At 31.3% G+C, this 12047-nt stretch overlaps 1 pseudogene; it reads right to left on the reverse strand.

The window, feature by feature from the left end:
* Positions 1-3846, reverse strand: part of LOC108688937 — a 5882-nt pseudogene extending 2036 nt beyond the window's left edge.
* Positions 3847-12047: the final 8201 nt, after the last annotated feature.

Consider the following 12047-nt stretch of genomic DNA (forward strand, 5'->3'; position numbering starts at 1 on the left):
ACAATTCCAATGACTATATTTATGAAACTTATAAAACTTTTTTTCTGTGTATCGCTCAATAAATTTATATTCAATTAACAATTATTACGAAAAATTACTGCTTACCCATTATCTGTATTGTTCTGTTGTGGTGTAACGGCAATATCTTGATACTCCATATATCGGGGTTTTTTGAATCTACATGACAAATTAAGTGATACGAATGACTTAAATTTAATGATAGCAACTTTACAACGACAAATTCTAATATCTACAAAAGACAGTATTAAATAATAAAAATAAATAATAAAAATAAAAAAGTAAAAATGACTAATTGTTTATAATTTCAACAATTTTTTAACGGCGAAATTTTACAGTTATAAATAATCGCATGCAACCGAGATAAAAATAGAATATGCATCTACAGGCTCGACAGCATTGTTACGGAGAGTTTGCACGTATAAAAATATTCCTAAAGAAGGAGGGATTAAATAAATGAATATGACCTTGTGCCTACGACACTCATAATAATCCCTCTAGGTTGAATGGCGTCTGGATCAGAGCTCACGATACCTCTATTATTTCGCGAACCGTTTATGAACTCCGTATGAGACGACACCCATCATTGCCGACAGTTTAATCTCATCATAGCTCAAGCATTTTGTTAGGACCTATTCATGAGATTTTAAAGCATTGACGTCAAAGAAGGTGACATACGAGAGAATGTGATGCTATGAAACTTTATCTTGTTTTTAACATCCAATAAACTTCCAATATCGATAAATGATTAATGTATATAACATTACATTAATCTTAATTTCAATTTAATAGCTCATAGCTATACTATAAATTTAGATTTAAGTAAAAGATTTAAAGTAAAAGAGAAGAATAAGAATAGAAATTTTTATGGAAATAAAAAAAATTGAAAAACACTTCTCCAGTTCGTTATATTATTTAAATATATATGTAACTACTTTTGTGATAATATAAAAAGAACAATTTAAAAGATAATTTAACCATAATAATTATTTTTTATAAAGTATATTGCTTGATTAAGACGGCGCCATGTATTTACCAGTGGTTCCTTCTCCTGATCGGAGCCAACACTCTCCCAGGCACCGAATCCTCTCTTGTTATCAAGTAATTTCCATCGATCTTTAGCTCCATAAAAAGAGGCCACTCTCTTATCCAGTAGGCGATGGATGAATTGGAGGTCCATGTCCGCATACATGACTTTCTCAACAGAGCTATGATATAATTGTTTATGTTTCAACCATTGCGCAATCAAGGGCAACATCGCCGTGTATCAGTGGATATACTGAATTTGCATTTAACTAAAAAATGTCATCAAAGATCATCAAATATGTATTAAATTAGTCGATATTATTAAACATTAAAATAAAAAAAAAACATTTGAGATTCGAGGACAGAATTATAATCTTTAAACTATATATTCTATAACTATATATTCTAAACTATATATTCTTGTAAAGAAAATTTCTAAAGATTTCTAAACGAAACAAATAAATTTTTGATAATAAAAATTTCAAACGATTTCTCTCTTAAATATTTAACAAATATTTTAAAAAAGTATCAATTAAAATAGAAATATTATTTAATTAAGCATTCGTTCCTTTTGTTTGACCATGTATACTAATCACTCAAGCAAATAACTTATTTTATACAAACCTCAATAAAATCCGTGCTAATTCCCTTGTCCTTCAAAGCAGCACATTTTACAGTATTAATTGGAAACTTCAAAGGGAATGCATTGCTTCGTTTGATTAGCTCCATCACGCTGATTGGTGGCGATACGGAGATATTGAGGCACTTCCTCAATAACTCCTTTGTATCATCATCGAAGGGCATGCCATTGGACGAACCCAGCGTGTCCCATGAGTTCTCTGGCGAATCTTTCGCTAGCATCTGTTGTAGTATCTTTTCTGCAGCTCGATTATTTTGTGAAAGGACGCGAAGATATGCAAACTAATTTCCAAAATGTAAAATATATCATTGGAATTAATTTTTCAATTTAATAAAGTAAGTAAAAATTCCAATAAAAAACACTTTGATGTTGAATAGAAAATTTCCCAGTAAAAAAAGGGTACATAATAAACATTTAGCATGTTTCCTTGAAAAATTAAGCCTATTCTATAATGTACTCTTTGTTTCCTGTTTCTTGTTTTTTACCTTTTGTTTTTTTTTCCTTTGCAACTGTTTTATCGATAATTGTATTTCTTGCTATGTATTTCTTGTTTCTTTTGAAGTTCGTTAATCTCAGACGATATAAGACAAAAAACCGGAAGAAGCAAAAAGACAAAATATAAAAAATAGCAGAAAACAGAAAACAAAAAGCACATAGAATAGACTTTACTGTAGAAAATTCTTGCATGTTATGTTTTCCGCATGTTGCGTCATTCATGGAAAAATTTCAACATATCTATCGCGACAATAAATGAGAAAGCAATTAGATAAGTCACGTTCGAAGAACGTGAGTCATTTTGTCTTTGTTTTATGTCTAACAGTATAAAAATAGAATAATACAATAATGCTGACAGCTTGCTCTCCGAATGCGTCATTATATTTATATTCAGAAATTTTTGTTAAAAAAGTATAAGCTAATAATTTGTTTATCTGCTAAAATATTTTAAAATTTGTTACTGCGATATTGAGCAACTTTACGCTCGTGCGGATCATATCACCGATGAAGTAAAGAGCTACGAAATCAATTCTAAGAAAAATTTTGCAAAATAGTAAATCGTCGCGTCGTTATATTAATAACGTTATATTAATATTAATAACCTCCGGCTGATTACAGCAAAGACACCGATCGCTTTGACACTTGAGCATAAAATCTATTAAATAACGTAAAATGCATCATCTTAGCGAGCGGCTTGATGTTCATTCTTTTCGTGGGCACGAGCACATGCATAAACACATGGATATATACATACATGAACAGAGCCGTGTTAACAAAATTTATGCCCAAAGACTTGGTGATCTCTAAGCGCTCTCTTCGTAGGGCACTACTTCCATGATTATTTTTTTTTTTGGAAGGGGGGGAGGGTAACATCGCAATTTTCTATGACAGAACCGGTAGTGTCGGCGTTGTGAAGATCACTTTTCAAAAGTAACGTGTAATGGTATCGACTTCTTTTTTAAAACCGATTATGCCAACCCTTTATTATTGCTCATGAACACAATATTGTTATGTCATTACTATATCATTCTTACAAAACTGCAGGACTACTCGATTACGCTTAACAAGTTTCATTATCGTTATAATGCCATTCCATAATAAAAAACCATAATAAAAAAAAACTTTACGGAGGACGTTACACACAACAATAACGAAACTTGCATTAAAAGTTACAGAATAGATCTACTAACAAGCCTAGAATTTTTATCTATTCAACTACTACAATATTTACATACGATATATTTACACGAACAGAGACAATCATTATTATAAAACAGTTCTGTTTAACTTTGAATTTTTATAATATATTTTTGATATTTATCTTTAAAAATGACCACATATAAAAAAAAAGTGACTAAAATTGATCAGGTTGTGATGATGATGATGATGATGGTGATGATAGGAGAACAGATGGACTACCAAAGTGAATTACAATTAAAATTGGATAAGACGCATTATTGATTGATACGTTTGAATAAATGAGTTTCTTGTAAATGATACAATTGCTACAGTTATATCACTTGTGCAGAATACAACTACTGATTGTATAGAAAAGATAAAAGTTTTTACCATCTGGTTTAGAGTATTTCGTTGAAAGAGTAAGTATTAATTTTATACACAACGTTGTTGTGTATAAAACGTTGTCGATGTTATCAAATATAACACTGTGTAGCACTAAACAACACTGTAAATGATCGAGGGACGAGTCACGCTTATAAAAATCAAATGAAAAAATGAATCGAATCAAATCGCAATAGGCAAGTGAGTCACCATGAACACAGGAAAGAACACGGAACGAAGCATAAATTTGTACTTTAGAGGGGAATGAAGCTGTCTCGCGGAGGAAGAACTTTAGTCACGTGGTACATTTAGTGTCGCATTAATGCTTCTAATAGTTCTAGCATAAATGCGCGAAATTGAAAACTTATGTATGTAGCTTATTTGCAATTATAAATAATTTTATGATAAATATTTTTAAAATAAACAGAAAAACAGAGAGAAAGAGAGAGAATATTTTATTTATAAACCATTATATTGATGTTGAAGTATTAATGTCTTATATAAATATATACCTCGATCATCAAGATTTGAAATTAAAAAATACAAAATATTTAGAATTTAGAATCTGTAAATATGAATCTGTAAATATCTAATGTTTTTATTTGTATATATTTAATTTTTTAATTGTGTAATAAATTTAATAAATTTTGCAATTTTACTAATTGAGATGTATAAATCAATGAAACATTCTATTTATTCTATTTATTCTATTTAAGCATTAAACTGAAAAATTATCTTCACTTATCTACGTGAGAATATGATTTAATGAATTTTATTACAGCATATAACTTGTCGCTGCGTAAATAAATTTTGTTTACAGTTTTGTAATCAAATAAATTTTATTATAGCTAATACTGAAATATATATATATACATATCGTGTGCGTACATACAATTTACTGATCTTCGAATAAAATTAATTAATTTATTAATTATTAAATAATTATTAATTATTAATTTATTTATTAAACACATGTCGCATTCTTATCGACATATTTACAGCTTGTTCCGTAATAAAATGTAATCGTATTTTAATATATTTATTACATACATATTTATTAAACGTAATAAATGAACAATATGGTTATCCAACGCACTTTATCAGATGTATGACTTTCTAAATTTATAAATAATTTGCTTTTAATGAGACTGTTTAAAACTTTAATTGTTAAGTAGGAAATGATAAATTGTTTATTCATATATTTCCCACCACTTTCACATAATGCATTTCTAATAATTTTTTCACATGTATGACAAATTGTTATTACATCATTAGATGAGTATGTTAATCTATCTTTATAAGCAATTAAACTGTCGCTATATATGATTTTATTTGATTTCAATGTTTCTATACAATGATTGCATAAAATAGTTTTTTGTAATTGCACGACAACATATCTAGCGATATAGGGTACGGTTAACGCGATGCTGCAAACGCTTTGAAGCATTTTTTAACTGGTCAGTTTGTAAAATTCTTTCTTCTAATTGGTTCATCAAATGCTTCAAAGCATTTGTAGTGAGACTTTGACCACAGCTATACATTGTCACTTGGCTTGCAAATTCAGATAAATGTGTTAAATCTAGTGTATCATAATCGTTTATGGCATTATCCGTTACAACTCTATCATCTAACCAATTTAATCCACTTGATTATTAAATAACATCTTTTGAATTAATATTTTTATTAAAAATATTTTTATTAAAAGATGATACATGTAGAATAGAAATCTCTTCTAAGCTTTATTTCCAATCGAAACATTTCTTAATTCACAATGTACTAATATCTTTTTCATCGCAGCTTGAAATTGCCGAGCTGTTAGGTTATTACTGCTATCTCCCTTTGATATAATGCAATGAAACAGAAGCTCAACGTGATCCTGTTTTTATTGATCCTGATTTAATTTATAGAATGGAATTGTCCCATTTTATTTTAGAATTTACCCCTACGTCTCGCATTTATTTAATTTTTCAATTTTCAAACATTGTTATCGAGACTTGGTTAAGTGGCGTGAGTAAGAGTGCAAGCGTTGCGAAGAGTGTGTGAGAAGAACAGCGAATAATAGGCGAGTATTTATTTGCGAATAATTAGATTAGGACGTGTGATTCCACCAAAAATAAGAAAACCGAGAGAGTGGAGGGAGAGGTAGGCGATAGATAATCTAATAGATAATAGAAGATAGGCGAGAGAGCGTGGCGAAAGAGGTTATGGCAGGAAAGGAGCCAGTGGGGGGACAGGTAGAGGAACCAAAGCGAAACAGGAAGCGAGATAAAAAAAGCTAACTGAGGAAAAAAAGGAACTTCGAATACTAGGGAAAAAGGTGGATAGGATGAAAGAAGAATTGTAAGAAATTGCAGAGACGAGGATAGAAGATATGAGAAAGAAAATATAGAGCTGGCTAGAAAGAGAAATTAAAGAGATAAAAAAGGAAATATACAGTTGCGTGGAAAGAAAAATAAAAAATCTGAAGGAAGAATGGATGAAGCAAATGGAAGAAGCAGAAGTTAGAGTAAGGGAATTAATAGAGAGTTGGAGGTTAAAGCAATTAGAGGGAGAGGTTACGGAAAGAACAGAGAGCAATAGGAGAGAAGAGAGTGAATAGGAAGAGGCCAGGAATGGTAAGTGACAGAGGAAGGTACAGCACGTATATAGGGGCAGGGTTGACTATTAATGAGGGGAGGAGGGCTGAGTTAAGAGAGGTCAATACACTGAAAAGATCAGTAAATAGCGAAAGAGAGGAAAGGAGACTGAACTTTGTCATAAAAGGGATAAATATAGAATCAAAACGTAGGGAAAAGGGGCAGAGAAGAAGAGAAGTATGGGTAAAAGAATGGATAAAAGAAAGGTTAGAGGTTGAATGTAATATAGTTGCGGTTAGAAAGAGTGGTAGTGTATATGCAGTTAAAGTAGAGGGAGAAGAAAAAAAAGAAAACCATGGAAAATAAGTATAAATTAAAAGGGCAGAGAATATTTATAGAAAATGACTTAAGCTGGGGGAAAGGAAAATTCAAGGAAAAATGACTAGATGCGCAAAGGAGCAAAGAGGCAAGGGAAAGGAGGTAAAAGTAGGATTAGGAAGACTGAGAATGGAAGGAGTGTGGAAGGGATGGATAGAAAAAGAAGAAGTGGAGAGAAATAAAAGAAATGTAGGAGAGAACGAGGGGGAATAATAATGCTAGGAATGGAGTGAAGAAGAATTTCGGCTGAGCCAAGAAGGAGAGATAAAAGAGAAGGAGAGAAAAACAAGGATCAAAAAGGAAATAGGTAAAAGAGGGGATAACAACAAAAGAAAGAGAAAAAGAAAATATATAAGGGAAAAGGTAAGAAGGAATGGAAAAATAAAGGAAAATAGAGTATATAGGAGTAAGGAGAGAAGGAATAAGGATAATAAAAGGAAAGGGGAAAGGGATATGTTTTGGAATTGTGCAGAGATATGGAATAAAGATATAGATTTTTAGAGATATATGAAAAATTTTGACTTTATCAGCCTATGTGAAACATGGATAGAGGAAAAGGATTGGAAGAGTTTAAAGGGTTTATTGTCAAGAAGAGTTTATTGTCAAGAACACATACCAATGGTATCATTTGCAAGAAGGAAAGAGAGGCGAGGTATGGCTAATGGCGATAATTTTATAATAGAGAAAAGAAATGACTGGAAGCTCAAGAAGATAGGCTAATACAAAAGGAGGGAGAAGGTATAATAAGTACGGATTTAGTAATAAATAAGAAAAGAATAGAGTTATCTCAATTTATGGAGAACAAGAGGGAAAAATTTGGAGGAAAAGATGGAAGGATGTATAAGGGAAGGAGAAGGAAATTTAATCGTAGGAAAGGATCTAAATATAAGAATAGGGGAACTAGGAAGAATGGAAATAGAGGGAGAAGTGGTGGAGAGATGTAGCAAAATTATAGGAAATAGAGATAGGAACTTTATGGAATGAGTAAGAGATAAAGATTTATACATTGTAAATGTATAAATTATATATGCTTCCCGGAGAAGCACCCCGGGGGGGACTGGGAGGGTAATTATATGTATATAGGAGCGAGGGGTAGTTCGATTATAGATTACGTAATGATTAATGAAGATGTAAAGGATAGGATTATAGATTTTAAAATGGATGTAAGAATGGACTCGGATCACCGTTATGCCTGAAGATCAGGGACTAGGAAGAAGAAGAAGAGAATCCAACTACAGAAACAGAACGAATGTGGAAAGAAGAAATAATAGGAATATGGAGGCAATTGAAAGATATCAGAACGCAATAGAGGAAGAGGAGCGAAAAAAAGAAAAGACATAGGAAGGGAAAAATATCGAAGAAAGCTGGGAAGAAATTAAACAAAATAGTGTATGAAATAGCACTGATAAAGAAGAAGGTAAAAAAGAAGGAGTTAGAATTGACAGGAAAAGAAGATAAGGAGTTAAAACTGATGGGAGAAGAGCTACCAAAAGAAAGAGGGAAGTAAAAAAGACTGGAGATAGAAGAAAGGAAAAATAAGAAGGAAAGACTATTTATAAGAGAAAAGGAGATTTAAGGAATTGCTGAAGAAGAAACAAAGAGAAAAAAGAGAAGAAGAGAAGGAATTAAGGCATTTGAAAAGAAAAATGGATATATGAAAATATATTAATAAGAAAAGGGGCAGAAAGAGATTGAAAATAGCATAAATAAAGAGCAATGGAGAAATCATTTTAAGAAACTACTGGATAGCGAAGAAGCTGATGGAGAGGAAAGGGAAGTGGAGGAAAGCACAGAATTGGAAGAAGAAGAAGAATTGAAGGAAGATGAGATAAAGAAGGCACTAAGAAAAATGAAACTTAGAAAAGCTATTGACATCGAGATAGAAGACAATGGAAAAGGCTATGGACGAAGCTAGTATCTTTAATGAAGATGGTATGGAGAAAAGGCAAGATTCCGGAAGATTGGAAGAAAAGCATAGTAGTTCTTACATAAGAAGAGGGACCAAAAAAAAGCAACAAATTATAGAGGGATATTATTGCTATGCACAGCGTACAAATTGTATGCAGAGGTGCTGAAAAATAGATTAGGGAAAGAGACAGAGGAGAAAAGAATGATCCCAGAAACTCAAGGTTTCAGAAGAGGAAGATCGACGATTGATAATATCTTCGTGATAATCCACATCATACAGAGGGAAGGAAGCAAGAAAGGACAAGATGGGAAAATGTTCATGATGTTTGCGGATCTGAAGGCTGCCTTTGACAAGATGATAGAGGCAAATTATGGGACTGCTTGAGAGAGAAAGGAATAAGAAAGAGCTTGATTAGAAGAATTGAGAAGACCTACGAGGGAACAGAAGTAACGAAGCTAGGAAATACTGAAAGTTTTGTAAGAAGAGAGGCATAAGGCAGGGATGTGTGATGAGTCCACTTTTCAATTTGTACATCGCGAACTTAGACGAAAAATTTAGAGGCAGAGGTATCGGAGGAATAGGTATAGATAAACAAAGGATTTGAAATCTTGCGTATGCGGATGATATAGTTCTATTGGCAAAAAATAGAGAAGCCTGCAGGATATGATAGGAAGTTTTAGGAAATTTTGGAGGAAAAGAAATTAGAGTTATGTATAGAAAAAAACTAAGGTATTGATATGTAATAGGAGAGAAAGAGAGAAAATGGAAATGGAATAAAAAAGAGATAAAAGAGGTGCAGGAATTTAAGTATCTAGGCTTTACTTTGAATAGATGGGGCAAAAAGATCACATTAAGGAATTAAGTAGAAAGGGTAAGATGGCAAGAAAAGTATGGAGTTTAGAGAGAAGATGTGCAGGAACGATTTAGGAGAAGATGGATCTTATTCAAATATTTAGCAAAGTGTTATGGAGTAGAAATATGAGGTTGGGAGGAGAAAGAGGAATTAGAAAAGATTATGGTGGATTATATAAGATGGATGTTTAGTTTGTACATCATTTTTGCACACCAAGATATTTAATTATGAAGAAGCTTCTTATGGATAAGCTCAGAGGGATGGGGAATAAGAGGAAGGAGATTTGAACATAAAATAAATTCAGGAAGGGTAGGAAATTTGATAAACGCGAGTTGGGAAGAATGATTGAGAAATATATATGGAAAGAAGAAGGTATTACAACGGATGAGATATAGAAGCAAGAGAAGTGATATATGGGGAGGAAGGTTTTGAGAATCAATTAATAAATAAAGAAAAAGAGGTGCAAAGATAGTGGGAGGACGGTAAAATCCAAAAGGCAAGATAAAACGAAAGATATAAGGAAATAGAGACAAATGACAGGATCCCAGAGTACTTGAGGAAAGAAAATTTAGGGAAAAGGAAAAGAGGAAAAGAGGAGAAAGCCTCGTTTAAATTAAAGTGTGGGAACTTAGAGATAGATAATAAATACTGAGTAGAAGAGCATAGGAAAAAGTATTCTGTAGCAAGGGAAAAAATAATTTAAAACACTACTTAGAGGAATGTCGGAAATAAGAGAAAGGTTTACTAAATTAGGAAAAGATAAGGAAGAGAACTTAAAGAAACTGTGTGATGAGGAGTTAGAGATGAAACGGGAAATAATAAGAAAATTATGGAAAGAGAGGAAGATAGTGAAAAGAATGGAATCAAAAGAGGACAGGGAGGAAATAGGTAGAGGGAAAGTATGGAGGGAAAAGAAAAGTAAGGTGAACTAAGAAGTCAGTAAGTAAGAAATAAATATGTGATAATAATAATAGATGGTGATAAGTTCTATGATATAGAAATAACGTATATATGTAGGTTTTGAGAGTATATTAGAAGTAGATATAACAAAGAGAAAAAAGCGTATAAAGCGAAAAGAAATAAAACGAAATAATGTAGGTAAAGAAGCGAAGTCAGAGAGTTTAACCAGAAAAGTAGGGAAGTAAAGAGATAAGCAAAAATTTTTTTTTTTAATTTTTATAATAATATATGTGCGACAGCTTGCGGACGAGGTATGAATGTATGAGTTAAGAATTTTATGTAAATCAAGTTCCCTTCTTGGCTGTAAATACGCTGAAGTGTAATAAATTCTATTCTACATTGTTTTTCCTCAGTAAGTCGAGAATTCCTTTTAAAAAAATAATTCGTGATTCCATTCGTCAAATCTTTTGTTGCAAAATTTTTATCTTTTTTGTATAAATACTGATCGTATTCCGTAGTTTTTTCCAAAGAGATTCTTTTTTAGGAGAATTGTTTCCTCTTTGGTGATATATTTGCCGACTGATCAACAATTCAAAAATTTTAATGGTGATATGTAAAAACTTTTAATTTTAGAAAATTAGTATATATATTATTTAATAAAATTAAATCTTCCTTACAATGATTATATCCAGGAATAGGAGACAAAGCTCTATCTATTTTAGTAGTTGTATTAGAATTTAAAGTAATAACTGTATCACAATTTGAAATATCTATATATTCTAAATAAGTAGATAAAAGGAATATATATAAAGAAACATGTAAATATAAAAGAAAAATATTTAAAGAAACAAGGTAAATTATATAATGTTATAAATTATATACGATGTATAAACTAGGATTATAACGCTATTATCAAAATGAAAGTAATGTTATTTCCCAATTCTGATAATACTATTTGATACATATATGGCAACATATTTGATTTTAATCTCCTTGTATCAGATGAAAAATCAAATGAATTTTCATTAAAACGTGTAGAACAAATTTACCAACTGGGATTGATTCCGCATTCAGCTCCAATATTTTTAACCACAGATTTTTAACTTTCTCATTCTTTGAAAATCTATAAATTAAATAATTAGATAATATTATACCATTTTGATAATACAATATAATTTTAATATACGCAAACAGAGTATGAATTTTTCTAGTGATATGATATAGTGATATGATATATTTCTTTCTTGTTTACGTTATCTTAATATTGTCCTAATATTGAATTAAGCCCAAGGCAACAACGATAGCGAGGCAATAACGATAGCGATAGGAATAAAGGAATCCAACATACGGAAATCCATATGTCAATGCATATAGGAACACGGAATAGCGATAGTGACAGCAATAGTGATAAATTTCCGACGTTGGAATTCTGTGTCTATCGCCTTATAGTCTACTAATCAGCGTTCAGATTTTTCATTCTGTTTATGCACGCTATAATCTCTTTTCACATTTAATTCTAGTTTCGACTCCTAGTTGATTGTGATAAACTTAAAAAATGGATCATTTTAATTATTGTAATAATAATTATCATACGGATAGTACATTATTGATAGTACATTATGACATATAAGACAACCAAGTGGGCGATAATGAAAAATTCGGTGACGAACGACTTTTAATTCTTATACGAAG

Source organism: Atta colombica, unplaced genomic scaffold, assembly GCF_001594045.1.
Source record: "Atta colombica isolate Treedump-2 unplaced genomic scaffold, Acol1.0 scaffold25, whole genome shotgun sequence".
NCBI lineage: Eukaryota > Metazoa > Arthropoda > Insecta > Hymenoptera > Formicidae > Atta > Atta colombica.